Raw genomic sequence first — 27,353 nt, 5'->3', positions numbered from 1 at the left:
ATTCTTCACCTGAGGTCCGAACAATTCCGAACTGTCAAAGGGGTTGTTGGTGAAGGACGCCTTGAAGGGATCGGCAAAGTTACAGAGTCGCATCCAAGCGTGACGTCTCAATGCAACACCTGTGCCAGCGGCCCTACTCGCTCCATCGGCTGCATAAGAGATAAGCCGCATGGAGGAGTTAACAATGGAGTTCAGGGTAGCCAGCTGAGAGTTTATTTTGTCCTTAAACCCCGCAGCAGAAGGATCCTGTACCGTTTCACCCAGCTCTTTGAGCAAGTCTCTCTGAAGGCGGGTGAAATGACATAAATAGTTCAGCGATCGCATAGAAAAGGTCGCTGAAGCAAAGGTCCGCTTGCTGTACCTGTCCATGGTCCTGGACTCTTTGTTAGGAGGATGAACAGATACAGAAGGATCAGCCAATTTCTTCTTAGTGGCTGCTGCTACCACCATAGCATCAACTGAAACACCTTTGGTGAGAAAGGATTTGTCATCTGGTGCAGAAATAAATTTAGAAGGCCTCCTAGGGGTAGGTTCCACTGAATCAAGAGCTGCCCACGCCTTTCTAGCCACTACCTCCATTAGTGGGTCGAAAGGGGGAGACACCCAGGAGGTTGAAGGGCGAGATCCAAAGGTGTCAAGGTAAACAGACTCATCCTCAGAAGGTTTGAGAGTGGACCAATTTCCCCTCTGTCTTAGGATTTCCAGGATGTCTGAAAAGGAGACATCCTCAGAGGGGGATCTAGGGGAACCTTCCGACTCATCCAAATCGGTGTCCGACGTGACAGACTCGGGGGAGTCTATGTGCTTCCTCTTGCACTTTCTTTTCCTAGGGGGTTCCCCTGAAACTTCAGGGGAGCACTCGGAAGAGGAGGAGACACCCAAGGTGGGTACCCTATGCTTTGGATCTCTGCTGTCAGGTGTAAGAGGATGGCCAGAGACCGTAACAGGTACTACAGAGGGAGGAACTGCAGAACTTAACCTTGGAGTGGACACTGGGTCCAGCACACTCCTCATCACCTCGAAGGCTCCCCTATCAGCTACCAAAGGTAGCACCGGCTCCGAAGAGACCGGAACCGCCCCCGGAACCGACAGAGAAGGCTCCGAGAATGATGTTGGGGCCGAACTAACCAGAGCCGAAGCTCCGAGAGGGAGAGCGGGGTCGGACAAGGGTCCGACGCCACTCGCCCCCTCGGAGCTGACAATGGAGTCTCGGCGCCCGGACCTCTCCACGGATGGAACCAATGAAGAGGTCGGAGCCGACGACACCGGAGCCGAAGGAGGAAGTATCGGCTCCGACGTGGGCGTGGTCACGGTTCCTACAAACTCCGGCTCCGAGCTCGACAGATGAGTCGGAGGAGGAATGGATAGCTGTATCGAAGGAGCCACAGTCTGGTGAGATGGGCTCTGGAGCATTTGAGCCAGCGCCTGAGATTTTATGAGTCTACTGACCACCCTCTCGATGTCGTGGTCGGAGAGTCTGGATGACCTCGATGAATGAGTCCTATGACTCCGCTCCGATAGGAGAGGGGACCTAGGAGCCGATCTGATGGACTCTAGCGAAGGGGACCTAGAGCGCTTGCGCGCTGGGGTCGACTCCGATGATGGTTTCGGAGCAGAAACCACTTTGCTCACCTCGGAGCCAGCCGGAACCGAGGTCAGAGCCGTCTCGATAACGCCAGCCCTTGGCTCAGAAGCTGGAGCCGAGGGTTTGGCGGTTTTTGACGACTTCCCAGAGCCAGACTTGGACGGGGAGTCATCAGGATTTAACAAGCCCCTTAGGATGAGCTTGTTGCACCTTTCCTGCAGGACTCGAACTAAATCCGTGACAAACGGAACAAGAGTCCTGCAAGTGTAAAGGCCCCAAGCAATAGACACAAGAAGTGTGACAGTCTGTCAGAGACATTTTCTGACAGCACGAGTCACACTTCTTGAATCCCGAAACCTTAGGGTCCTTTGACATCCTGACAAAAAATAAAAAGGAACACAGTCAGTCCACACACACTTTTTTAAGTTAAGGAGAACTGACTAAAAACCCACACACACACTGAAAAGGGTGGGGGAAAACTAAGGAAACGCCCGTAGGCCCAAGATAAAAAACTAAAGAAAGGGAAAAAGGGCTACCGAAAAGGGTAAGGCAGTTAGAAGGGACCTAAAAAAGGGTAACTAACTGGAAAAAAAAACTACTGAGACTGAATATATATCTGAAAAAGCACTTACTGACCAGAGCCGGTAAAAACAGACTACCTCGCAGCGAAGCGGCAAACGAGATCTGGGAAGTTAGCGCATGGTATTGTGGGATATAGGGCTGCCTCGAGCCGGTAAAAATAGCTCTCGAGCTATAGTATAGGCCGAGTCAGAGCCAAGGATCGGCTCCGAACCCATCCAGCAAGAATGAAAGCGAGAATGACAACTTAACATTATCTCTCTGTTTTTGAAAGCTCTCCAGCTGATTACAAACCAAGCCACCTTTGAGGAAAGTCTGTCAGTCAACCAGACAATAATCCAGCATCAAGTGGTAAAAATATTTATCCAGTATTCCATTTGCCAAGTCAAATTATTAATTATTATTAATTCATTATCCAGACCACCTCTGTTGATATTTTATATATATATATATATATATATATATATATAGATAGATATACAGATAGATATAGGTGCGTATGTATGTGTGTGTGTATATATATATATATATATATATATATATATACACACACACACACACACACACACACACACACACACACACACACACACACACACACACACATACATACATATATGGATCTAGGACTTTTGAACAGAAGTTCAAAAGCCCGAATCCATTACCACCGAACACACTTTAATGAAAGTGCTTTCATCAAAAAAGTGCTTTCGATAAAGTATGTAAAAAAAAAAAAAAAAAAAACACAAAATCTACTTGAATGCAGAGGGGCAAGCCCCCCACACCCCCCTACTTTAATATTCTCACTACAATGGGGAAAGGGGAATTTTCCCTTACTGCATCGTAGTACGACTGGAACAAGCAGCATACTTCGGTGAACAGCACTTTCGTGCAAGCATGCTCACCAAATTGGGATTCGGTGAAAGATTCAGTCAAGCATCTGTACGGATCCCATATATGTATGTATGTATGTATGTATGTGTATATATGTATATATATATATATATATATATAGAGAGAGAGAGAGAGAGATAAAAATACAGATGTATAGATATATTTTTTTGATCTGGCAATTAAAAGTGCAGCTAATTTTCAAATATAACTCAAAGACATCCACTGCAGTTTCTCTTCCTGCTCAGACCATGAACTATGATGCACTACCAAAGGACTGCGAGCCACTCCTTTCCAGCGTCTGGAGCTACTGACATTGCACTTTATGCAGCCTGACAGATACTTCTCTGGAGGCTGCGGGTATGATGCACCACTTTCCACTCCGACTTCTTGACTCCTTGGGTTGCCGTGGTACTGCTGTTATTACACCACTCAGCTCCTGAAGAGTAGTTGTCAAAGAATATCTAGACAATGAAGCTAGTACTCTCCCTGGCTGCAGTAATGAGGGAATAATACAAGACTGACTGGTTAAGATTAATTTTTGCTGCTATCCTTAGCACAAAAGCAAAGTCTATGCATATGGATGCCCTGTCTTCATGGCATACAGTACATGGAGGTTTAGAAAAAACATGAGTTTTAGATACTCTTCTACTGATGTAAGACATCCAAAGATAACAGTTTCCCTGTGGGGAGGTCTAAGCAAGAAAGCCTCTCTCAGAAATGCATTACAAACCTCCCATGGTGCTAAAATCAAGCAATTCATTCTTTAGCGAAAATAAGAAACATTGCTAAATGTACTTTGTAGTGTAGCTGGAGACATGATCAAAGATAGAAGCTAAAACCTACATATCTGCTAGAGCTGGAGATGAGAAATAATACACACCTTGACCAGTTACCTACAAAGATATTTTTGTCAATTTACTTCATGAAGCTCTGAGCGAAGCCTGCAGAAAAACTGAGACATAACACCTCTGTGAGGTTTGAGAAGGACAAATGTCTGTAGTAGAGGAGGCCACAGGAATGGAAACCATACTTGTCTTGGCCAGTATGGGACTCTGAGGATGACCTCTGACTTGTGCATTTTGGCTTTCAACAGAAGGTTCTTTGTAAAATGAAATGAGGAAAAAGTGTAGAGGAGACCTGGGGGCCACTGCATCCCTAGGAGTCTGCATCCCTGGGAGTCTGCCCCATGAGATAATAGGGGAAAAGTACCTTCTGCTTTTGGAGATGTTCAGATATGCAGAGATAGTTAGATATCAACAAGGCCTTCCCCAGCAACAAAATATGGTATATGCTAATGACTGACTAAAGGATCTTCTGTGAAGCATCAGCAATCATCATCTGAGCTTGTTCGCTACAGAGCTCACCTGATGGAGGGTTGTGCATTATTAACAGGAAGGTGAGATGACATGGCCCATTTCCATATCTGCAGAGATGCTCAACAGAGGGGGAAAAAGTGGATTCTACCTTGTTTTCTGATGTACCACAGCACAGCCATATTCTTAAGAGTACACAACAACTGGTCTCTGAAGTAAAAAGTAGTACTGTATAGTCTACAACAATTGAAGGACCCACCTTTATCCTCAGGACACTGATGTACAGGGAGGCCTTTTGTTGAGACTAGGTTTTTGGCCAACCTTATTTATTATTTATTTGCTTTTGTTTACCAGGTTGGGTGCCCTTTCTCAGCAGAGGGCAGGGAAGTAAAGCTCTAAAATACATACATTCAGGTACAATTAATAAAAATATAAAGCTATACATGTATGAACTAGTTACGTAGTTAATTAGAATTACAATATTTACAAGAATTTAACAATGTATCAGATCATATTTACAAGGTTTTGAAGAGCGTTTCCTTTACTTTTTTGTGAAAAGTGCACTGAGGTTGCCATAAACATCTCCTTTACCCTAAGGAAGATGCATCTGGGATAACAGTCATACTGTGAAATGAAGTTCAAAGGGATAGGCCTAAGAAAGATTGTCCTCATGAGGCCAAAACTGAAGATGTTAACAGCACACTTTGAAATCCAAAATGACAAAGACCTACTATCCATATTTTTCCTGGACCTTGAATGTCCACGGGAGGACCCTCATATGGTGCCTAAGATTGCTTGTGCCATTAGACTGAAATTCCTGAAGCACAGAGAAACTGTCAAATTGGGAAAAGACAAAAACAGAACAATTCTGGACTCCAGATTTGATATTCTATCTAGAGGAACCCTGGACATACAAAATTCCTTGTATACAGGTGGCGTCCAGAAATCGTCTGTCCTTACAATGACTCCAGCTGGGACATTACAGTATTTACTGAAATGACACAGGATCTGAACAGTTACATTAAGTTACCCCTTTTTTGGATTAGTGACTGCCTTGTTGTTGTGGCTACTAACAGCTAGTTATCCAGACAAGGCAAAAATCATGTTCCTGTCAGCCTGAGAACTTGTTACAGAGCCACCATGCACTTGGTGAACACCATGGGGGCTGTGGTGAAACCAACAGGACAGCTCGTGTCAGTAACAGGCTCTGACTCTAAAGTGCAGGAATCTGTTAGATGTCTTGACTACCTTTACATGCAGACAGGCATTCTGACAATCTGTTCTATAAACATGGAAAGACCAAACGCACCACAACTATCCAGAATTCTGCCTTTTTACAAACTGATTTAAGCTGTTGAGATCTAATACAGGCCTGAGGTCCTTCATCTTCTTGGGAGAATAAACTCTGACCTCTTTAGTTTAAGGATATCTCCGGGGTAACTCTTTCTGGTAGGAGGTTTGCTGCCTCTAGTTTTGGCTATATCCTTTTTCACAGGATGGGATGTTTGGGAAAAGTAAGGACGTGGACCTGGGAAGGGATACAAAGAGAATGTTGTAGAGACAGAACATGGTTCCCCTCATCTATCTGTACTGAGTGACTTATCACATCCCCACTAAAACATAACTTATGGCCAGTATTGTCTGAATGTACAGAAATATTGTAACAGATATATTTGCATGCGGAACAGTTGATACATTTAAAAGTGGCTTCCATGGTATTAGTTGTAGTACTTTGCACTTTGTGATCATTGGATGTGTATTTAGTATTATGCACTTGTTTGCAAAGAAAAGATGGCATTTCATCAACTTTTTAGAAACCAAAATATCTCAGTTCTGTTTAATAATGTATTTAACCTTTTTTTTTCTGTATGGTGAATAATGGGTGACAGAATGATTGATGTCATCATCCATTGTTTTTCTAGATGCAGTATCTCCTGGACAGACCCCCCCCCCCAAATGAAAAAAATATATATGGACCATGTTGTCTGGATATTACCTATATAAAATTGTTGCTGTCCACTTTGAGACCTGTCAATTTTTTTTTTCATTTTCTTAGGCCCTAGCAATTCTTTCAGAATTAATCGTGTTAAATATAATTTTCAATAATCGACTTTGCAAAATATTATTACAGATGTAGCAAGGATGCTGATGTTTGTGCAACTGTAACTTGACATCAACAATCTGACACGTTTTCAATCTGGATCACAATTTTATTGGAAGGAAGAATGTCTTGAAAGGCCTGTGATGGGTCGCGTGAGTGGTCTCTCAATTTCAAAGTAGCAGTGAGAATTTTCCATCTGTGGGGCCGACATGCTGGAGCTATGGGCTTCTCCCCTAAACAACAAGTGCATCAAGTTCTTTGCCCAGATCTTTTCAATGGGGGGAGTGACTGAGGGATGCTCTGATCCACTATTGGCCCTCCTGGTCTTCTCATCGTTACAATGATAAAGGACAATTTATTATTACAGAGATAAAAATTCAAAGGGGGATATTCCAAGGTGACTGTCACCACTGCTATTTTGTCTTCCCTTAAACCCATTAAGTTATCTACTTAACAGATTAGATCATAGCTACAATTCGGCTCCCAGAAAAAAACAAAGTGTAAAGATATTTCTTCTTTTTGTAGATGATTTAAAACTATATAGTTCATCAGATGAGGCACTGAAAGCACAACTGCAAGTGGTCAAAACTTTTTCAGATGCTACAAGAATGTCATTTGGTCTTTATAAATGTGCAAAAGCAACCTTTACAGCAGAAAAGCTGCAGCACCAAGAAAACAGCAGTTTGAGACTGGAATGTGATATAAAAGAACTTCAGCAAGAGGGAGTGTATAAATATTTTGGAATTGAATGATCAACAATAAAACATGAACAAATGTTAAAAAAACTAGTAAGGAATATCTTAGAATTCTTAAAATAATACTAAAAACAGCACTGGCATCTAGGAACAAAGTCCAAGCTGTTACCCAATTTGCTCTTCCTGCCCTAATTTACAGTTTTGGAGTTACTGACTGGCCCTGAAAGGTACTGGATAAGTTGTTCAGGAAAGCAAGAAGGATTCTTCATGCTCATCAAATGCATCAATATTACATATTCCTCATCCTGAAGGACGTATGGGCCTCCTCAAAATTGATTACATGTATAGATCTGCAATCGTGACATAGAATACATATCTGCTGAACTCACAAGACCCAAATGTTGTGAAAGATTTGAAACATGATGGGAATAAGTCTAAGATGATTTGCCTGCTTAGTTTAGCATATTGGTGTCAAGTCGGAATGAAAATCAAACCAAAAGTAAATAAAAACCAGACAGCAACTGAATGTGTCAAAAAACAAAAGAAAGAATATAAGGTGAAGGCTCAGATTAAAAAAAAATTTGGAAAATGCATATAGTGGCAATATAGAAAACTCTTGGAAGAACCTCATGTTAATCAGGATCACATCCAGGAATGGTTAAGGGAAGGTGACTTTAAACCAAAAGATGAAAGGTTAATATTGGCAGCTCGAGATAGTGGACTATGTACACGGTTTGCAAAGTCCTTTGAACATGTGAGAGAAACGGACAAATACAGGTTTTGTAAAACAGAATTGGAAACAGTACACCAACGAAATTAATAACAAAGTAACAACCAAAAGGAACAAGAAACACTCCAAGCCAGCTGTGTAAAGTAAGCGTTTTTGTTTACTAAAATCAGCAAACTGGAATTGGAAACTGTCACACACCTTCTTTTTGGATGTGATATACTAATGGCAGGAAGACCGTATATTGAAAGGGATAATGTGGCACAACTGTTGCATTGGGGACTGTGCAAAATACTGAAGTATCTGAAAAATACTGGAAAACATGAGCCACAAAGCATCATAGAAAATGAAGTTTATATCACATGGGATCACCCATTACCAACAGTTCAAAAAATAGATGCGATAAAACCAGATACAGTAGTCCATGAAAAGACGACAAAAGTGGCATTGATCCTTGAAATTGATACACGCAGTGACTACAGTGTTTTATTTATAGAGAAACACAAAGTCATAAAATACAAGGATTTGCAGGCAGAAACAATGGCAACGTGGAAAAGGGATATCCAGACAGTTCCATTAGTAGCAGAAGCAACAGGTCTTACAAAAAAATATATACAATCATACTTGGATATGTTACAGATACATGCAATTCCATACAAATTGCAGGAGTCATTACTTGGCACATTGTGGTTGCTGTGAGGAGTACTTCTGGCTAACATCAAAGATTGAAACAATACTAATTCCATGAACTTTAATCACTTTTTGACTTAGGAATGAGGTCCATTTTCATCATGGTATAAGAAATCCAAAAGATTTGGAAAAATTTAAAAATAGAGAAGCTTAGCAAAGAGCGGCATAGGAGTGGTAGATACCATGAACTCCAGGACTCTGAAAAGTTCCCTTGCAGGAATGAGGGAAAGAGGAAGCAGAGACTGGAAATGGGTTATCAGAGACAGGACCATGGGAGAAGTAAGAGAGGCCAACATTGGAATGGTTTGGATTCTGCACCCCACAAAAAAGTGGTTTTGAGAAGGAGTCAGACTTTACTTCTTGAGACTGATGGTAAATCCCAGACTATGCAGACGTTGCAAGGTAAAATACAGATGCTGTAGAAGTCTGGCCTGAGAGGGAGCCTGAAGCAGCAGGTATTCCAGACAGGGGAATATCTGGATTCCCTGAAGCCTGCAAAAGGCTACAACAGGAGCCAGACATTTGGTGAACACCTTTGGGGCCACAGACAGACCAAAGGGCAAAGCAGAGAACTGAAAATGAGAGGAAGAAACAAAGAAACGTAAAATTATCTTGATGATAGGGTGGATAGGAAAATGAAGATACGTGTCCTTTAGGTCTAGGGAGACCAGAAAGGGCTGTGAAAGTAATAAGGTAAACAGAGTCTGCAGGGAAGGACTCTTTAAAAAGGTACTTAGAAAGGAAAGGTCAAAGATCTCTTTTTTTCTGGGAACTAGAAACATTCTGGGATAAAACCCTATTCCTCTTTGAGAATCTGGAATATACTGAATGGTGCCCTGATCCTGTAGATCTTGCAAAGCCACTGAAAAATGAGGAGGGGGTTGAGGAAGACCTGAGAAGAGAGGAAGGGATTTCCATAGCATATTATGGATAATGGACAGAACCCAGGAGTCTGAAGTTATCTGTTTACAGACAGGGAGAGACATGGAATGGCTGGGAGGGAGGGGAAAGTACAGTTTTGTACCTACCATAAATGTAGATGTTCGAGTGCTCATACAGCTGCAGTCATTACAGATGAGTTATCCTGCCGTCAGGCGGGTCCTCGGTCGGCCGAATTCCAAAGTCTAGGTCCGGCGTCGGTTGTCGTCGCTTCTTCCCTGACATCAGCGCAGCAGGGGTATAAAAGAGGCAGCCAACACCATTTTCTTCAGTTTTTCTTGCCCCAGATGTCAGGTGCCCCCAGAAGGAAGACAAAAGATAATGTTATGCAAACATGCAATATAGATAAATCAAAAAACAGTAGTTGCAAGCAAATACACCATAAAAGAATACCCAAAATAGGTTGTATGATAAAGGTGTTTGTCATAAGGCCTGTCCTAAGAGGGGACGAAGGGGGGGTAACCTGGACTGCAGCTGTATGAGCACTCGAACATCTACATTTATAGAAGTTACAAAACTGTACTATGTTCATCGTGCATACAGCTGCAGTCATTACAGATGGGAAGAATCCCAAAGCTAAGTAAGGGTGGTAGGCACTAAGAGGAGCGAGGATGCCCTGCAAGACTGCTGTGGCAAAGCCCGCTCTAGATTTAGAGTATAGTGGAAGGTGGTAGTGCTTGGAGAAAGTGTGCACTGAACTCCAAGTAGCTGCTTCCAAAATGTCCTTGGTAGGAACCCCCCTGAGGAAAGCTGCAGAGGTAGCTGTGGCCCTGGTGGAGTGTGATCTGATGTATGCAGGCACAGTTTTTCCATGAAATGAGTAACAAAAGCGTATGCAGTGGGCTATCCATTTTGAAATTGTCTGTTTGGAAATAGCCTTTCCTTGAGCACCTGTAGCATAGGACACAGAGTTGCTCAGATTTCCTGAATGGCTTTGTTCTGTCCAAATAATAACGAAGTTGTCTGTGAATGTCCAAGGAATGTTACTAGTCTTTCCCCTTTGTTCTGTGGATTTGGATAAAAGGTAGGTAAGTGGATAGTCTGATTCAAAGCTACACTGGATACTACCTTTGGCATAAAGGTAGGGTTGGTTCGTAAGGAAACTCTGTCCTGATGGAAAATGATGAATGGTTGCACTGCCATGAGGACCTGTAGCTCCAAAACCCTGCGTGCTGAGGTGATAGCCAGAAGAAAGGCTGTTTTCCATGACAAGTATTGTAGCTCTGTTGAAGAAGCTGGCTCAAAGGGGGGAAGGGTCAGCTTTTCCAATACGAAGTTGAGGTCCCAAAGCTGGAACTGGTGGTTTCCTTGGGGGTTTTATATTTTTTGCCCCATTGAGGAACTGCCTTAAGAGAGGATGTGAGAATAAAGGAGGGTCCGTGTTGTATTGTGCAGAAATGGCTGAAGTGTGGATCTTGATGGAGGAGAAGGAAAGTCCACTGTTCAACATCTCAGCTAGGTACTGTAAAATTTGAGGTATATTTATTATCCAAGGATTCTGGCCCTTTTCTTGATTCCAGGAACAAAATCGTTTCCATTTAGCGGAGTAGGCTTTTCTAGTAGAAGGTCTTCTGGCCTCCAAGATGACATCCTGCACCTCCTTGGAGAGGAAAGTCTGTTGGGAAATGAAGGAATTCTCCATGCAGCTAGATTTAGGGTTTTGAGCTGGCTGTGAAGGGTTTTGTAGTTGTGCTGGGACAACAGAAGAGGGACTAGAGGTAGGATCCATGGTGGGGAGTGTGTCAGGCTTTTTAGGAGCGGATACCAGTGTTGTCTTGGCCAGTCTGGAGCAATGAGAATCATTTGTGGCCTCTCTGCTCTGGCTTTTAATAGAACTTTGGTCAGTAGAGGAAGAGGCGGGAAGGCATAAACTGTCAATGTTGTCCAATTGAAAGAGAGTGCGTCCACTTTCCAGGCCTGTGGATGATAGGTCCTTGAACAAAATTTTTTCAACTGGTAATTTCTGTGGGTAGCAAATAGATCTATATCTGGCTGTCCCCCTTGCCTGAGTTATCTTTGTGAAAAGTTGAGGATGCAACTTCCATTCGTGTGGATCTGTCATATTTCTGCTTAGGTTGTCTGCCAGTGTGTTTTCCTTCCCTGGCAGGAATTGTGCCTGTAGTTGAATTTGCAATTCCAGTGCTGTGTTCCATAGGGTCATGGCTTGCCTGCACAGGGGGTATGAGTGAGTTCCCCCGTTTGTTTATGTACCACATGACTGTGGTGTTGTCTGTCCTTATCAGTAATTGGCCTGGATGCAGAAGTCTTTGAAGGTCATAAGAGCATTTTGCATTGCTAGCATCTCCTTTTGGTTGATGTGTAGGTGCTTCTCTTTTTGGGACCATTTTCCCTGAATGCACTGATCTGCCATGTGTGCTCCCCAGGCATAGTCTGAGGCGTCTGTTGTGATGATTTGAGTTGCTTGAGGTACACAGAAAGGGAGACCTGTGTTTCTTAGGCATGCTTGAGCCCACCACAAAAATTCCTTTTGAAGGCATGGAATGAGTGGTATAATTGTTTCCAAGCTGTGGCTGTGTTGAGACCATAGGTTTTTTAGGTACCATTGAAGTTTCCTCATATGCAGCTTTACACATGGGATTAGTAGGATGCAAGATGCCATGAATCCCAGAGCCTGCAGGACTTTCCTTACAGTTAGCCTGGTGAAGGTTGCCATTTTGCTGAAGTATTGAGACAGTTGCCCTTGTTTGTCTGGCGTGAGGTAGGCCCATCTGGGTGGTTGTATTCAAGCTGGCACCCAGGAAAATTATCTGTTGAGAAGGTATTAGTTTTGATTTCTTTTTGTTCACTGTGTATCCCAGGAAGTTTAACAGTTTTATTACAAACGCCAGATGCTGCAACAGAATGTCCTTGCTGTCTGCTTGGATCAGGCAGTCGTCCAGATATGGGTAGATTTGTATTCCTTGTAGTCTCCAGAAGGCGATTACTGATGCCAGGCATTTCGTAAACACTCTGGGCGCAGTAGATAAGCCAAAGGTCAATGCAGTGAATTGGTAATGGGTTGAACCTGCAAGAAAACTGAGGTATCTTCTGCAATCTTGTCTGATAGGGACATGCAGGTATGCCTCCTTGAGGTCCAATGTTACCAGCCAAGACTCCTTGCCCAGCATGGGAAGAAGCTGCTGTAATGTGAGCATCTTGAATTTTGGCACCTGTAGATATGTGTTTAGGATGGATAGGTCTAAGATAGGTCTCCAATCTTTGTCTTTCCTTGGTACCAGGAATAGTCTGGAATAAAAACCTTGACCTTGTTCTTTTGCAGGTACCTCTTGAATCACTTTCATATCCATGAGAGCGGAAATTTGTCTTTGTGCCTCTGCCCTTTGATTTTGTGGCAGGTTTGGCATGCCTCTCATTTTTGGAAGGGTGTGAAAGTGGAACCTGTAGCCTCTGGCTATAATGTCCAGAATCCATTTGTCTTTTGTAACAATATGCCAATTTTTTGAAAATAATGCCAGTTTTCCGCCCAAAGGTGCTGCCATTAAAGCTTTGCTTGGCAGGTATAGGGGGAAGTCATTGTGTCTGTTTTCTAAATGACTGTGATCTTTCTTCTCCACCTCTTGGGGTTGGTGCTTGCCACTGTCTTGCTCTGTAAGATCCTTGAGGTTGCCCTCTACCCCTTGGGCGTCTGTATCTGCCCCTTTGAGGTCTGCCCGTGGCTGGAAAGGACCAATTTTTTGAAGGCCAGTTTCTGCTGAAGCGTGGAGGTTGTACCTGCAGGAAATCTTTCACTGTTTGCATTGATTTCGCTTTTTCCTCCATTTTCTTTAGTACCTCCTCAGCTTTAACACCAAACAATACATCTTTTTGAAGTGGTGCATCTAATAATTTTGCTTTGACATGATCTGGTAAGGTTTGCTCTTTGAGCCAAGCATGTCTACGTATAACAGACCCCGTAACAGCAGCTCTACATGAGGCCTCTAAAGCATCAAAACCACACTGCAAGGTATGTTTACCCACTTGCTCTGCGCCATGCAACAAATCCTGCAACTCTTTCAAATCTGGTTGTTCCGTTTGTGTCATTTTGCTTTTCAACTGAGATAACAAAAACTGTTGGTACTTTAACATATGGAATTGACAGTTTAATGCCCTCATAGTTAAAGTGGCAGAGGTATACATCTTTTTTCCCCACCTTTCTAATGCTCTGGAATCTCTCTCTGAAGGTAAAGGGTTTTTAGCAGTAGAGGCCTTAATTCCCTTGGGACCCTGTGAAATAGTTTCTGGGTCAGCAGTATGGCTTTTATAAAGGAACTGGTGAGAATCAGGAACCTGGTAATACCTGTCTGGTTTAACAGGGGCTGGAGGTAAAGAATATGGATTAAGGCTGGCTTCTGTGTACACATCATCCAAAATATCTAAAACAGGAGGGATAGCCAGGGGCCTATGCTGGGGGAGCAGTAAAAATTCCATGAGCCTTTGCTTGGAATCTGAGTAATCTTGGCCTTCCCAATGAAAGTGTTCCCTCAATGTATGCAGGGTTTCCCCAAAGGAGTAGTCCTCAGGGGGGGAGACCGAGGGAATAGACTCCTCAGCATTAGAGTCTTCGAAAGGGGAATAGGCGTAATCCTGGTCCTCAGAGTGTTCTGAGGTAATAGAAGCCTGGTCTGAGGAAGGGTAGTCTTCCTCTAGTCTGGGTCTTTTGTCAGAGGGGGGTTGAGAACCCCTGATGAGAGTAATCAAATGCTCAGCCATTTTAAGCATCTGCTTTTTAGGCATGGGACCTTGAGAGGAGGTCTGAGGACCCTGTTTTTTTAGTTTTCATGGCTGCTTTAGATTTAGTGAAGGATTTAATAGAGAAGGTGGAAGGCCTGAAGACGCCTTCAGAAACGGCAGGTCTGACTAAATTTTGAGTTTCCCCGCCAAGAGTGGCGTCGGTATCTGCAGTAGGAATGGGGACCGAGGAGCCTGCGACCTCGGGTACTGAAGTCACCGGTAACGTAGTTTCATCGGTACTCAGGGACTGTGTAGGCGCCTCGCCGAGAACCGGTAGTCGTCCTAAGCGTGGTCTCAGTAGTCGGTGCGGACCTCGGATGTCGGTCCTTATCTTTACGTCTTTTGCTCAAAACTGGAGTCGGAGTATCCGACGACATGATATAATTAATTTTTTTGCCAAAATAATGAAGGGCGAACTTTGCCCGGCGCTTAATAGTGCGCTTGTTGAATCTAGCACAAAAACGGCAGGCCAAGACGTCGTGGTCTGGGCCTAAGCAAGGTATACAGAAAGAGTGGAAATCCTTATGCTGTATTTGCTTCCCACAAGAAACGCAATTAACAACTTTGTCTGACATCGGTCTGAGGCAAGAAAAGTTTCCCCAATGGGGTACTTAGCTTTAATGAAGACTTCGGCTGAAATACTTTCGTAAATCTCAGGAGCTGGCCGACCGGCACTTGCGAACTGCTTCTGCTTCGGGCACCGCGCAGCAAGAAAGACTGAAGAAGATGGCGTCGGCTGCATCTTTTATACCCCTGCCGCACCGACGGCAGGGAAGAAGCGACGACAACCGACGCCGGACCTAGACTTTGGAATTCGGCCGACCGAGGACCTGCCTGACGGCAGGATAACCTATCTGTAATGACGGCAGGATAACCTATCTGTAATGACTGCAGATGTATGCACGATGAACATCCTGGCAGAGGGGAAGGGGAGAAAATATGTCAGATGGAGGCAGACTTGTCGTAAAAATGTATCTTTTGAGTTTTGGAAGTCTGTGTAGGCTTATCAGAGCATATACTCTTAGAAACTCTCTTTTGGATGGTTGACAAGGTTGTGAATGCACACAGGCAGAATTAAGGAAGACAGTTTTTCTGAAATTTGGAAATTGGAGAAACAAAGATTTGTTTAAGATCCTGTATCACTTTACCTTTGTCTTGCACAGTGTCTTAAACAAATCAGCAGCAGCGATACCAAAGAGATTCTGATTGTCCAGTGCAGCATCCAGTAGCTTGGCTTTAATGTCATCAGCTAGCACCCGGAAGTGAAACCAGTACCTTCTCACAACTGAAACAGAAGCAGCAGCCCTAGTGGATGGATCAGCTTCATCATAACTACATTTGACAGAGTGATGGCCATCCTGAGAAGTTGAGCTCAATAAGGACAAGACCGCAGTCTTCCCTTCAGATTCAGGAAGATCAGAGAACTCCATCCCCCAAAGTTGAGAGAAAAGGATCACAACATACCTGGTCATATGACAATTAATGGCCATAAAAGGCCAGAATGACAGAAGTATACATTTTTTCACCCAGCTTCTCCACAGCTCAACTATCTTTATCAGAAGGAAGAAGCTTGGAAGAGGGTAAAAGCTCAGACGACTTGTCAGCAGAAAGAGACCACAGCAGCAGTCTGAAGGAGGACACCAGTTGAGATACTTAAAGGCATCAGGAACCTTATAAAATGGCCAGGCTTCTTAGGGGCTGGAGGCTGGGAGTCAGAAGTCTAACAGGCAGCTGCAAATGTATCCAATAAGGCATCCAACATCAAGGAACAAAAAGATTTCATCTGGAAAAGCTCATAATACCTTTTTTGAATGTTGGAGACTTGTGAGTAGTCTCACTTAAAATGCTGCATCATACAAACTACTCTCTCTCCAAAAAACAACTCCACAAAGGGGGATTCAGGACTCAGACCCATAACCTAGAGAAGAAGTCATTTCTGAGGAGAAGCCCATTATCTAAAGGAGAGGTAATTTCTGAGGAATAGCCCAGTGACTCATCCAGAGTCCATCTTCTCATCTGAAGAAATAGATTCTCTAAGTCCTTTTGGCTGGAGTAGAGGAGTAAGGAAAAGTAGGAACAGACACCCCCTGAGGAGGTCTTAAACTTATCAGGGTATTGAACAAGCCCTGGGTAAAATCCTGCCATGCCCTCTAAGGATCCTTAGCAATAGAAGGAATATGCTTCAGTTTCTGCTTCTTCTTCAGTGTGACATCAGCTTTAGCAAACCTAGGAGGCTCTGAGCCATGCCTAGACTCGATAAGGGTATCCGGAACTTCTTTTCTAACCAGAATCTGGGGAATCCTTCTAGGCTCTTTGGAAACAATCAGCCATGGTTCCACCTCAACATCTGCGGTGGACATCTGCATATCTTCAGAGGACAAGCAAAAGGCCAGTTCCATGCCAGCCTCAAATAGGGTCACAGCAGAGGAAACTCATATTGGTACAGGATGGCCTTTGGGGTCTACACTCATCTCAAAAGAGATGCCCTGCAGGGGGCTGGATGGCAGCAGATTCAGACCAACATTTCTTGTTGTTCTTCTTGAGATGGCTGTACCTTGGGTGGAGGGATTTGGACATGGCACCCTTGGTCAAATGTTTGAGACATTGTTTCTCAAGGTAAATGGAAATAGAGGACAGAGAGCTGCAAAGCATTTAAGAAACAAAAGCCAGACAAAACAGTACACTAGGTATGAGTATGTGAAGTATCTTGGCAGAATAAACACTTCTCATGATGATCTTTATGGGAAATCTACCTCCCACACTGACATTTTCCCTTTCTGGATGACTTGAACCCCAAGTACACAATTAAGGAAGAAAAAAAGGAACCCCAACGGGACACATTGGCAAATGGCCCGGTAGAATCTAGTTCAATGAAGGGCATTCAAACCAATGTTCAACTGTGGTATTTGGATTGGTGGCAAAGAAGTCTCGAGTATTCAGGTATGTACATCACCTTTATGCCCTGTGCCTGGGGAGGGGAGCATATGGCTGGCATATGACACTGGGAGAATGTAAAGGCTTTGGTATACTGGCTGGATGTTGGACATCAAAAGGAACACAGCACTATGACTACTAACACATTTTATTATGGTCACTGCAACAGAAGTAGAAAAGACAGACCCCACACAACTGCCATACAGACAAAAAAGAAAATACTCCCCAGGATTCAATAACACCTACACCAAGTCTACACTAACTGTACACTGACAAAAGTCACACCTTCCTCCTAATTTTAGTTTTCCTACTGATATTCTTGCAGTTTTAAATACTGACAGGAATTCATAAAAGTTACCAGAAAGTATAGACTACATGTCCACTTAGTGTTATCTTTCTTAGTGACTAGAAAGCACAAAAAAATGTAAAGAGAATTTTCTTGAATACATATCGTGTACAATTAGTGTAGGCTTTACTGAATCTGGCCCTACTATCTTTATTTTCAAATTATAAAATAACAATTAAAAAAGCAAAAAATAAACTATGACAAAGCTTAAGAAAATAAAAAAGGACGCACTTTCAAACTGCACTTGATCTTTATCAGGTCGTACAACCAAAAGGATGGCCATAAGTATTTAAAAATGAAATTTATGTATTTACCATAACGACAGGTTCATATTGCCTACTTACATCCTTCCTCAATGGATGGGTTACTAGATCTGATTAATATCAAACTTTGGCCTCCTCTTACCCATAATCCCCTGTAGTTAGCAAGTTACCTCAGATCATCTTATTTTGCTCATTTGCTTCAAATGTAATATCTAGTGCTCAGTATTGTGTGACAGCTAAGTGTTTCCTTTTTATCTTCTATTGGATCATAGGAGATTACTAGGCTAATAGCTCAAGAACCCATACAAGCCTAGCCAGTTTTATCCAAATTTTATCCAATTTTCTATCCCTGGAGAAAGATTACAAGGGTCAGCAAAGCAGGGTTTTGACAATTTTTACAGACTGCCTTGTCTATAAGGGACATGGGCACTACCCAAGGAATGGATTTGCTATTTTCCATACATTGGTCTAGATTGTGCTTGAAAATGGTCAGGGAAGGGCTCTGCTTTACATGAACAGTAAACCTATTCCAGAGGAGGGGGCTATCACTGGGACATGTATCTCTCTCCAGCATGATCAATTCAAGTCAGAGATCAGCATGCAACTCTTGTCCAGTTTGTTTTCTAAATATGCAACATTTCCATCAGGGCTGGGTCAGAGACTGCCTTGTAGGTCAGGCACAGAGCACCCTTCCGTAATCGTTAAGAAACTGAATACAATGATAGGGCTTTTAATCAGTCTGCATATGACATGTTGGTTATATCCTGCACTTTTTAGGTGAGAAATCTCTGAGGATGCTCCAACTGTTGCAGGTGCCTGGCGAAGTACATACCAAAGGGTGCACTGTACTGGATTATTGGTCTGAGGGCCAAGTACAATGGTACTAGGACATCCTTAAATCTGGATGCCATGCCCTTACTTCTATGCTGAGCCACATAGAAGAATTTCCTTACCACCATGGACACATGGTGGTTGAAGATCAGATTACTATCTACCTGAGTACCCAGACCTCTCACCACTGGGTCCACTCTTTGGTGGTGGGGGTTTGCTATCAATGTTGTAATTTGCAGGGATACTTGATTTCCAAAACGGTATTATTATTATTATGCACTTCTTCACATTTAGTTTGAGGCCATGGCTCTGACAACAATCATAAGTCTGTATCAGACATTTCTGTAGTATATCAACAGCAATTGGGGAGTCGATGATTGCCCCCAACTTGCAGTCATCAGCAAACTTGGTTAGCCAAAGGCCATCTACATTGACACTTGAGAAGTATATCCAAAACAGAAAGGGTCTTGGCACTGAGCCCTGTGATATTCCACTGGTGACTAGCCTCTTGCTGGATGTGGATTCCCACACTCTAATATGTGGCCTACCCCTGAGCCATTTGGCTGTTCATCTGGAAAAATAGAGGTTAATGCCCAATTTTGTGAGTGTATCTATAATACCAGAGTACAGTATTGTAATTACATCGCACTGTCTTACCCTCATCCATTACCTTGATGACCTTCTCAAAGAAATCTACCAGATTAAGCAGGCAGAACCTGCCCCTGAAGAAGCTGAATTGGGTTGGATCTAGAGTCTGGAGATTTCTTATGTCGTTGTTAATCAGGACCAAGATTATCCTTTCCATAGCCTTGCATATGAGGCTAGTCAGACTTATGGGTCCGTGGTTTCCTCTGTCAGTTGATGGTCTCCCCTTGTGCAGAGGGATGACTGTTGCAGTCTTCCCCTCTACTGGTACAAAGCCTTCCTGGAGACTGTGGTTAAACAGAGATCCGAGTGGGTCTGCTAGGTCATGTTTCAAGCTATTTAACAGGCACCCTGGGATTTCATCAGGGCCCAGTGATGACCTGTTCTTTTGTGATAACAAGCAAAGGAATGGTAGGGGGTATTTCATGGGGAGTGAACAGAGGTGATGAAGTGGTGAAATTTGAGCTGAATTTATTGGCCAGCAGATTTCCTATTTCTTCTGGCTGAGTATAGTTTGTGACCCCTACAGCAACTCAGCACATTGTTGAGTGCTTCCCTTAAGATTCTGGACATAACTGAAAAATGCTTGGGAGGCTATTTTAGTCTCATATTTATTTTTTGAAGACTTGACTAGCTCCCTGATTTGCCTTTTGAGTCTAATGAGAGATCTTTTTCTCTGTTGTGCATCTTCCCACTTATTTCTAGACAGAAATTTCTTTCTTCTGTTGTACAGTCTATTTATGCCAGGGGTCCACCAGGATGGCTTGTTACTCCAGCTATATCAGTCAGATACTGACGTTTCTAAGCAGTTGTTTAAGTGGTTGTGCAGAGCATTTGTGTATACTTCTGCATAGATCTCAGTGTTTTTGGGGATGGGGGAACTTTAACATTACCTTCTGTTGAGTGATAGCATAGGTAATCAGCCTTGGAAAATTCTTTAGGGTTTTAGGGTTTGATGGAGGTTCTACCATACCATTTATTTCAAAGGAAACAGATTTATGATCTGATCTTACTAATGAGGACATTACAATGGGGGGGGGGGGGGGGTAATGCACCTTCATGTTTGTGAGTACTATGTCAAGGATATTTGAACACCTAATAAGTTCAAGAAAGCAGCAAAAGATCCACCGGAGGTACAGCGTTCCAAAAATGTAGTTACTTAGTTACTTTGTGTATATAAGGACTGTGCTCATTTTAGTTGGTTGTACAGTCTGATGAAGCCCATATTGGGTGAAAGCGCTTACTGAAACTAAATAAAGGAGTTCCTGTTCGTGAATCTTGCATCGTGTTATTGGATCGTATTGTGTTACTGGTTTACTTTTACTGTTTACAGTTACTGCATTTGTATAGCAAGCATCAGCGTTCCGCTTGTGACTGGTTTATATTTGAACACCTACTGGAAGTGCAGAGCAGTTATTCCAGAGCATTTGCATTGACATAGTCTAGGAATCTCTGAACCTGCATGTTAGTAGACATGTAGTCAGGATAACCCATCTGTAATGACTGCAGCTGTATGCACGATGAACATCCAGAGACGAACATTAAACTTAAAAATTTGCTATAACACATTTTGCACTGATATGCACTTTCTAAGGGATATGAATTCTGAGACTCAAATGTCTTGTTATTTAGTGACTGCAGTCCTTTATGACTTGCCAGAACAACACACATTTATGAGGAGCTTGCTTGTAAAACATTCTTCATTATCCTATACTTTGCATAGATCCATTTAAAATGTCAACTCTGCAATATTCTGTCTGCTGTACTTTCCTGTAATGGGACTGATAAATGGTTCATTGTGATCAGTGTTCTACTGAACTTAAATAAAAATAAACAAACAGACTTGAGTATCAGTCCATACTAGGACCTATTCTTTTCTACTTGTTTATTAATGATGCAACTAACAACATACCTCCAGCACTGTAGTATTTTACACGGACATAAATAATAACCACACTGTTCAGAAACCATCACACAAGGTATTCAAATAAGCTGTACACCTATTTTAATCAACTTAGAAATTGGATAATGGCCAGAAAGCTACAGCTCAGCATTACTAAATTGGCTTTGATGCTATTTGGAGCACATCAAAGGTTAAACTAAAGTCCATTACTCTCAATCACTGAACCAAAGAATAATAAAATAAATCAGGATCCACACCTCAGGTTTAAACCCCATACAGAGGAAATGACAAAGTAAGAAAACAGCTCAAAGTCTATTACTAGTCTCCTAACCATTCAAGCTTGAAGGGCTCTGGTTCTTAATGTTCTCATTCTACAGCTAGAATGTGTCCTCTCCATACTATACTAAGCCCCAGTCAAAAACAATAGCTTGCCAAACCACTGCCAGCAAAATCTGTCAATTCATTATTCTTGCCTTCTATACAAACACCTCTGTATATCCCCCACATGCCTTATGAGCTGATGGTAAGAACTTTATTTTACTACAGACACCTCTCTTTGAAAAAGTAATAGAAAAAAAAATCCAAAAAGCTCTGGCTAACTGGAAACAATTCCCTGTGGTGATCTGTAAACTGATAACTTACTCCTAATTCTCAGAAAACCTTCTCACATGATTGAAAGAGCTTTGCTCTTTCACCTGCTTCATAGATAATAGTAGGCATGTACTGATTGCCTGCATTTCTCTTCAGTTTCTTACTGTAATCAATGAATAAATAATGTAGTTCATTAGCTGAAGTGAGATAGACCTGCCTCCACATGTATGTAAACAGAGCCACCTTCATCTCTGACCTCTTGCCTTAATAATGTGCATCCTCATAGCCATGTGTTTTATATGGCATTTTCATCTAATCATATATTTCTTGCTGATGTTGTTGTACCTTAGTGACAGTAAATATCTTCTGTATATCAATTGGCCTGTCTCCAATCATCAGTGTAACAAATATACTAGTTATCTACAATATGAGAGTCATTTGTAGTTTGAAATGAAAAATATTCTTATTCATAACTCACATTACTGCAATCTCATTAATGCATCTATATGAAAATTATGTAAATGTGTGATGTTACTGTAACCACAGTAGCATACCTTTGTACATGGAAATGGTAACCACAGCAGTGCAATAGATCAATGAAAATATTTATTTATTCTTTGGCAAAGACAGGATTTCAGAATGGCTATTCAGCAGAGTTTCAGGGACAAAGGACAATATGGGTTATGATACTGATTTTGAGAGGGGCTACAACAGTCATAGTCAATAATAGTAAATTTGGGGTACTAAGGGACTACTGGCAGAGAATGAGGATTACACTGACATGTATTTACATTTCACCTAAACTACTATTACAGAGCTTAACAGAAATTTTGGGGAAAAATAATTAACTTTCAGCAAACAATATTATTTGCAGGTAGGGAATGAAACCTGATTTGCAATAATGAAGGTGCTATCAGGGGGCGCTAGAAGGGAAAAATATAACAAAAAAGGATAGATCTCTTAAGAGGTATATGAAAATACTTGGTATGGAAGATGAGAATTCAGCAGCAGGAACTCAGACAGGATTTACAAATTATTCCCAAGATGCAATAACTAGGGTTGACTGGGTAGAAATTACATTTAATAGGAGCATTAATAATTAACTGAAAGCTTTGACATCCATCCAATAACTCTATCAGATTATGCATTAATAAAAACTAACAAAGATGGAGGGTAATAATGTAAAAATGAGATATCTGCTTAAAATTATGTATTTATGTATGTATGTGTGTATGTATTTATTTGTCTTTGTTCACTGTGAAGGTCTGACTGATTTCCAGCGGAGGCCTGGGGAGAAAGGCTCCATTTGCTTAAACTGTATTATACTACGTTCCAGTCAAACATGTAGTTACATTTCTATTCACATTTATACACAAAAAGTATGTATACCTTCCAAGATTTTACAGAGAAAGCACACATGCAACTTGGTGTTTTGTACAGGCAGCAGTTATGTATAAAAATAGTTTTGTCCTTTCAATAAGAGATTGAGAATATTATGCTTAAGGAGAGTACTTGGATAGTACTGTACAGTGAAAATGTTTTACCCTGTGATGAGCATGTGCAGGACCAGGATTGTTTTTTTGTTTAAGTAGTGGTTTAAAAGTACTGAGTTTGTTGGAGACTTTTATTTGAATGGGGATAGCACTCCAGAGTTTAGCAACACACTGGGAGTAGAGCGAGTCTCTTGCAACGCGGACTTATTTGTGAATAATAAGAATTTGTTACTAGAACAGAATTCTTTTGCTGGACAGTAGGGTACTAATAAGTTTTGTAGTGCAGGGCATTTTTTTGGATGATGAATGAGTTTGTGTACTGTAGTTAGTTGTAAATATTTTAGACAGTCGTGCAGTTCAAGTCAGTTTAATTGCTTTCAAGTTAAGACAATGGTGGGCCCTACGAGGGAGACTGGTGGCTAATTTAGCTATTTTATTGTACCAAGAGGCAGGTTTCTTTCTTTCAGAATTGTTTGTTAGGACAGCGGCGGCATATGAGAGAGTCAGCAGTAAAAAGGTGGTGGCTAGAGTTTTTCTTGCAGTACCTGTAAGAAATTCATTGATCCTATAAATAGATCCTAGTTTCTGGTGTGTAGGTTTAGTGGTCATATTTGAAATTGTCATCTATTATAACGCCTAGAAGTTTAATGTGAACTACAGTTTCAATAATATTATTTGTTGACTTTATGATAAAAGATTACTTTTGATTTTGGCAACTTTTTGAGGTGAAGAGCATTAACTTGGTTTTCTTGGAGTTGAGTAGGAGGTTTGATTCCTTGGGCCAGGTTTCTAAAGAGAAGAAATATTTTTGGGTAATACCTTGGAGCTTATTTATTGCTGAAGTCGCACGTATTAATGTTGAGTCATCTGCATACTGAGCTAAGCTAGCACGGTGAGTGGAGGTGTGGAGGTCATTAATAAATATATTAAACAGCAGAGGACCCAGGATAGATCCCTAGTTGAAAGGATGAGCAGGTTTGTTGCCATTTCACAGCTTGTTGCCTTCCAGACAGATAGCTAAAGAACCACAACAAGGAGTGCTGTGAAAGTCCTATTGAGAAAAGTCGAATGAGCAGTTGCTGGTGAGAGACTGTATCAAATGCCTCTGAAAAGTTTAAGAACATTGTGGACACAAGCAGACCATCATTTCTATGTTGGTTTATTATATTAGTAGTAGAGCAATAGTGGTGCTGTGCTGAGGCCTAAAGCCAAGAGGTGTTTCTGACAGCAAGTTAAATGGGGTTAGGTATTGCATCAGCTGCATATGGATGCTTTTCTCTAATATTCTGGCGGGGGGGGGGGGTCGCTATTGGTCTGTAGTTATTAAACTCTGTCGATGTGCTGCCTTTGTGCAGCGATATGATGTAGGATTTTTTTCCACAGTGATGGGAAGTGTCTTTCTGCTATGGACTTATTAATTAGTATGGACACAGAGAAAGCTATGACTTCTGCAGCCATTTTTAGGTAGTGTGATGGTATTTGGTCTACAGCTACAGAAGTAGTTTTAGTTTAAGGAGCAACTTCCTTATAAGTGAGACAGGCACTGGACTAAAACTGAAGAGCTGCGGATGATTTTGATTGGACAAGGGCAGTGAGGGGCAGATATGTTACTGTCTCAAGACAGATAATATTGATTGTATAAATTAGGACTTAAAACAGTGTGGGGATAGTCTGTCACATCGTCTGTTTTCGGAGAAGGACCAGTGGTCTTGCCAGGATGGAGTAGTTTATTTAGTGATGACCAAAAAAAGTTTTGGTTTGTTTATATGTTTGTCTTGTAGGCTGGTATAGTATTATTTGCTTATCCTGTGTAACATGGAGTTTTGCAAAGTTTCTAAGATGTCTAAATTGCTGGAGGGCATTCTGAGTTCTATTTTTATATCAGTTTTTCCAGGGTTTATCCCTTTTTATCATGATTTTTTGTTTAGCAAGCCATGGTGGTGCAGCGATAGCGTTGTTGCCTCACAGCAAGTGGTTCTCCCGTTCGATTCTCAGATGGAGCGCCTTCTGTGTGGAGTCTGCATGTCCTCCCCACAGTCGAGTGGCGTAAGAAAGACATGCATAGAATGGGTGTGCCTTCGTTGAAGGTTGGGCATCGAGCTGGCACCTCGGAACCGTAAAAATCTACTGCCAATCATTAGCGGACCGGAGTTCCGTTGTGGCGACCCCTAACCTGGAAAAGCCGAAAGAACAACAACAACTCTTACACTTGTTTTATATTATCTAGTTACCTTCCTCCCCGTCTCTCTAGATTAATATAAAAATCATCTTATTCTGCCCTTGCTGCATCTATTTCCCTGTCTCCTTAGGTTCGTTTGACCCTTCATTGTTAGACTGGTGTAAAATCTGCCTTTTATTTGATGGACTTTGGACTATTGTTAGGAGTCTGGTATTTGTTGTTATAGTTGAGATAGTTGTGCTGTTCATAGGTGTTAAATGTTGTGTATTATGACTAGTGACTTGCTTCTTGTGGTATTGTGGCAGAAAAGACTTCCAGCTTTAAAAGTACGGGGCCTGTGGTCACAAAATCCCCAAGTCAGATGCACACATTACGTGCATCTATTGCTTGCGAGCTGGTCATTTAGATGAGCAGTACTCTATTTGTACTTCCTTCAGTTTCCAAGCTTCAGTGGAGAGTGAGAGAGAGAGAGAGCAAACTACTGCTTAAGGGACTTCTTCCTACCACAGCAGAAGTTTCAGTCCCAAGCTCTTCTTCTCACCCTTCAGGAACAAAATCTCTTGAAAAATCTAAGGGCAAGAAGCAGCTCAGGGACAAGGATAAAGAAATAATCAAGGACTCTAAGAAAAGTACAGTTTTGTACCTACCATAAATGTAGATGTCCAATAGACATGCAACTGCAGTCATAACATATGGGTTGTCCTGCCTCAGGCAGCCCTCGGTCGGCCGGATTCCAAAGTCTGGGTCCGACGTCGGCTGATGTCGCATTTCTCTCCGACGTCAGAGCGGCTGGAGTACATAAGCATCAGCCGACACAATTTTCTTCAGTGTTTCTTGCCCCAGATGCCAGGTGCCCTCCAAGGAAGGCTGTAATCAAATTTGGAAGACAAAAACAGGATTCCAGACAAATAAATGAGCAATAAAACAAATACACCATAACAGATATCCCCAGCTAAGAGAAACAGGGATAGGAGTGGACCCTAGGCATAGAGGGGTATGGAGGGAGGGAAAATCCGACTGCAGTTGCATGTCTATCGGACATCTACATTTATGGTAGGTACAAAACTGTACTATGTCCTTCAAGAATGCAACTGCAGTCATAACATATGGGTAGAATACCATAGCTTAGCTGGGGAAGGAGGAATGCTCTAGGAGAAAGATGGTGTGGCAATCAAACCCTGCAGGACTGCCGAAGCAAAGCCTGCTCTGGATCTGGAGTATAGAGGGAGATTGTAGTGTTTGGAGAATGTATGCACGGAGCTCCATGTAGCAGCTTCTAGAATGTCCTTAGTAGGCACCCCTCTTAAGAATGCTGTAGAGGTGGCTGTAGCTCTGGTGGAATGTGGTCTGACATTGGCTGGAACAGTCTTTCCATGAAAGGAATAACAGAATCTGATGCAATGTCCAATCCATTTTGAAATAGTCTGTTTAGAAACTGCTTTTCCTTGGACTGCAGGGGCGTAAGCTACAAAAAGTTGTTCAGACTTCCTACTGGCCATGGTTCTGTCCAGGTAGTATCGAAGTTGTCTGTGAATGTCCAAGGTATGTAACAGTCTTTCCCCCTTATTCTCAGGATTGGGGAAGAAAGCAGGCAGATGAATAGCTCGATTTAAAGAAACCCTAGATACCACCTTTGGCATAAAAGTAGGGTTGGTCCTTAATGAAACCCTGTCTCTGTGAAAAATTATGAACGGTGGTATTGCCATTAGGGCCTGTAGTTCCGAAACCCTTCTTGCTGAAGTAATTGCCAACAGGAAAGCTGTCTTCCATGAGAGAAATTGCAAGTCAACTGAAGCTGCTGGCTCAAATGGAGGTAGAGTCAGTTTTTCTAGGACAAAATTGAGGTCCCAGGCCGGCACTGGGGCCTTTCTTGGTGGCTTAATGTTCTTGATTCCCCTGAGGAATTGCCTTAGC

The 27,353-nt window shown here is 42.2% G+C and overlaps 1 protein-coding gene across 1 annotated transcript in view; it reads right to left on the bottom strand.

The window, feature by feature from the left end:
* Positions 1-27,353, bottom strand: part of LOC122811972 (beta-adrenergic receptor kinase 1-like) — a 2,445,913-nt gene that overhangs the window by 808,507 nt on the left and 1,610,053 nt on the right. The gene's annotated exons all lie outside the window — the stretch shown is intronic.

The sequence above is a fragment of the Protopterus annectens genome, chromosome 9.part0 (assembly GCF_019279795.1).
Source record: "Protopterus annectens isolate FY-2018-M chromosome 9.part0, PAN1.0, whole genome shotgun sequence".
NCBI classification, from domain to species: Eukaryota; Metazoa; Chordata; order Ceratodontiformes; family Protopteridae; genus Protopterus; species Protopterus annectens.
The sequence above is the reverse complement of the archived record's forward strand: the minus strand, read 5'-3'. Positions and strand labels throughout refer to the sequence as shown.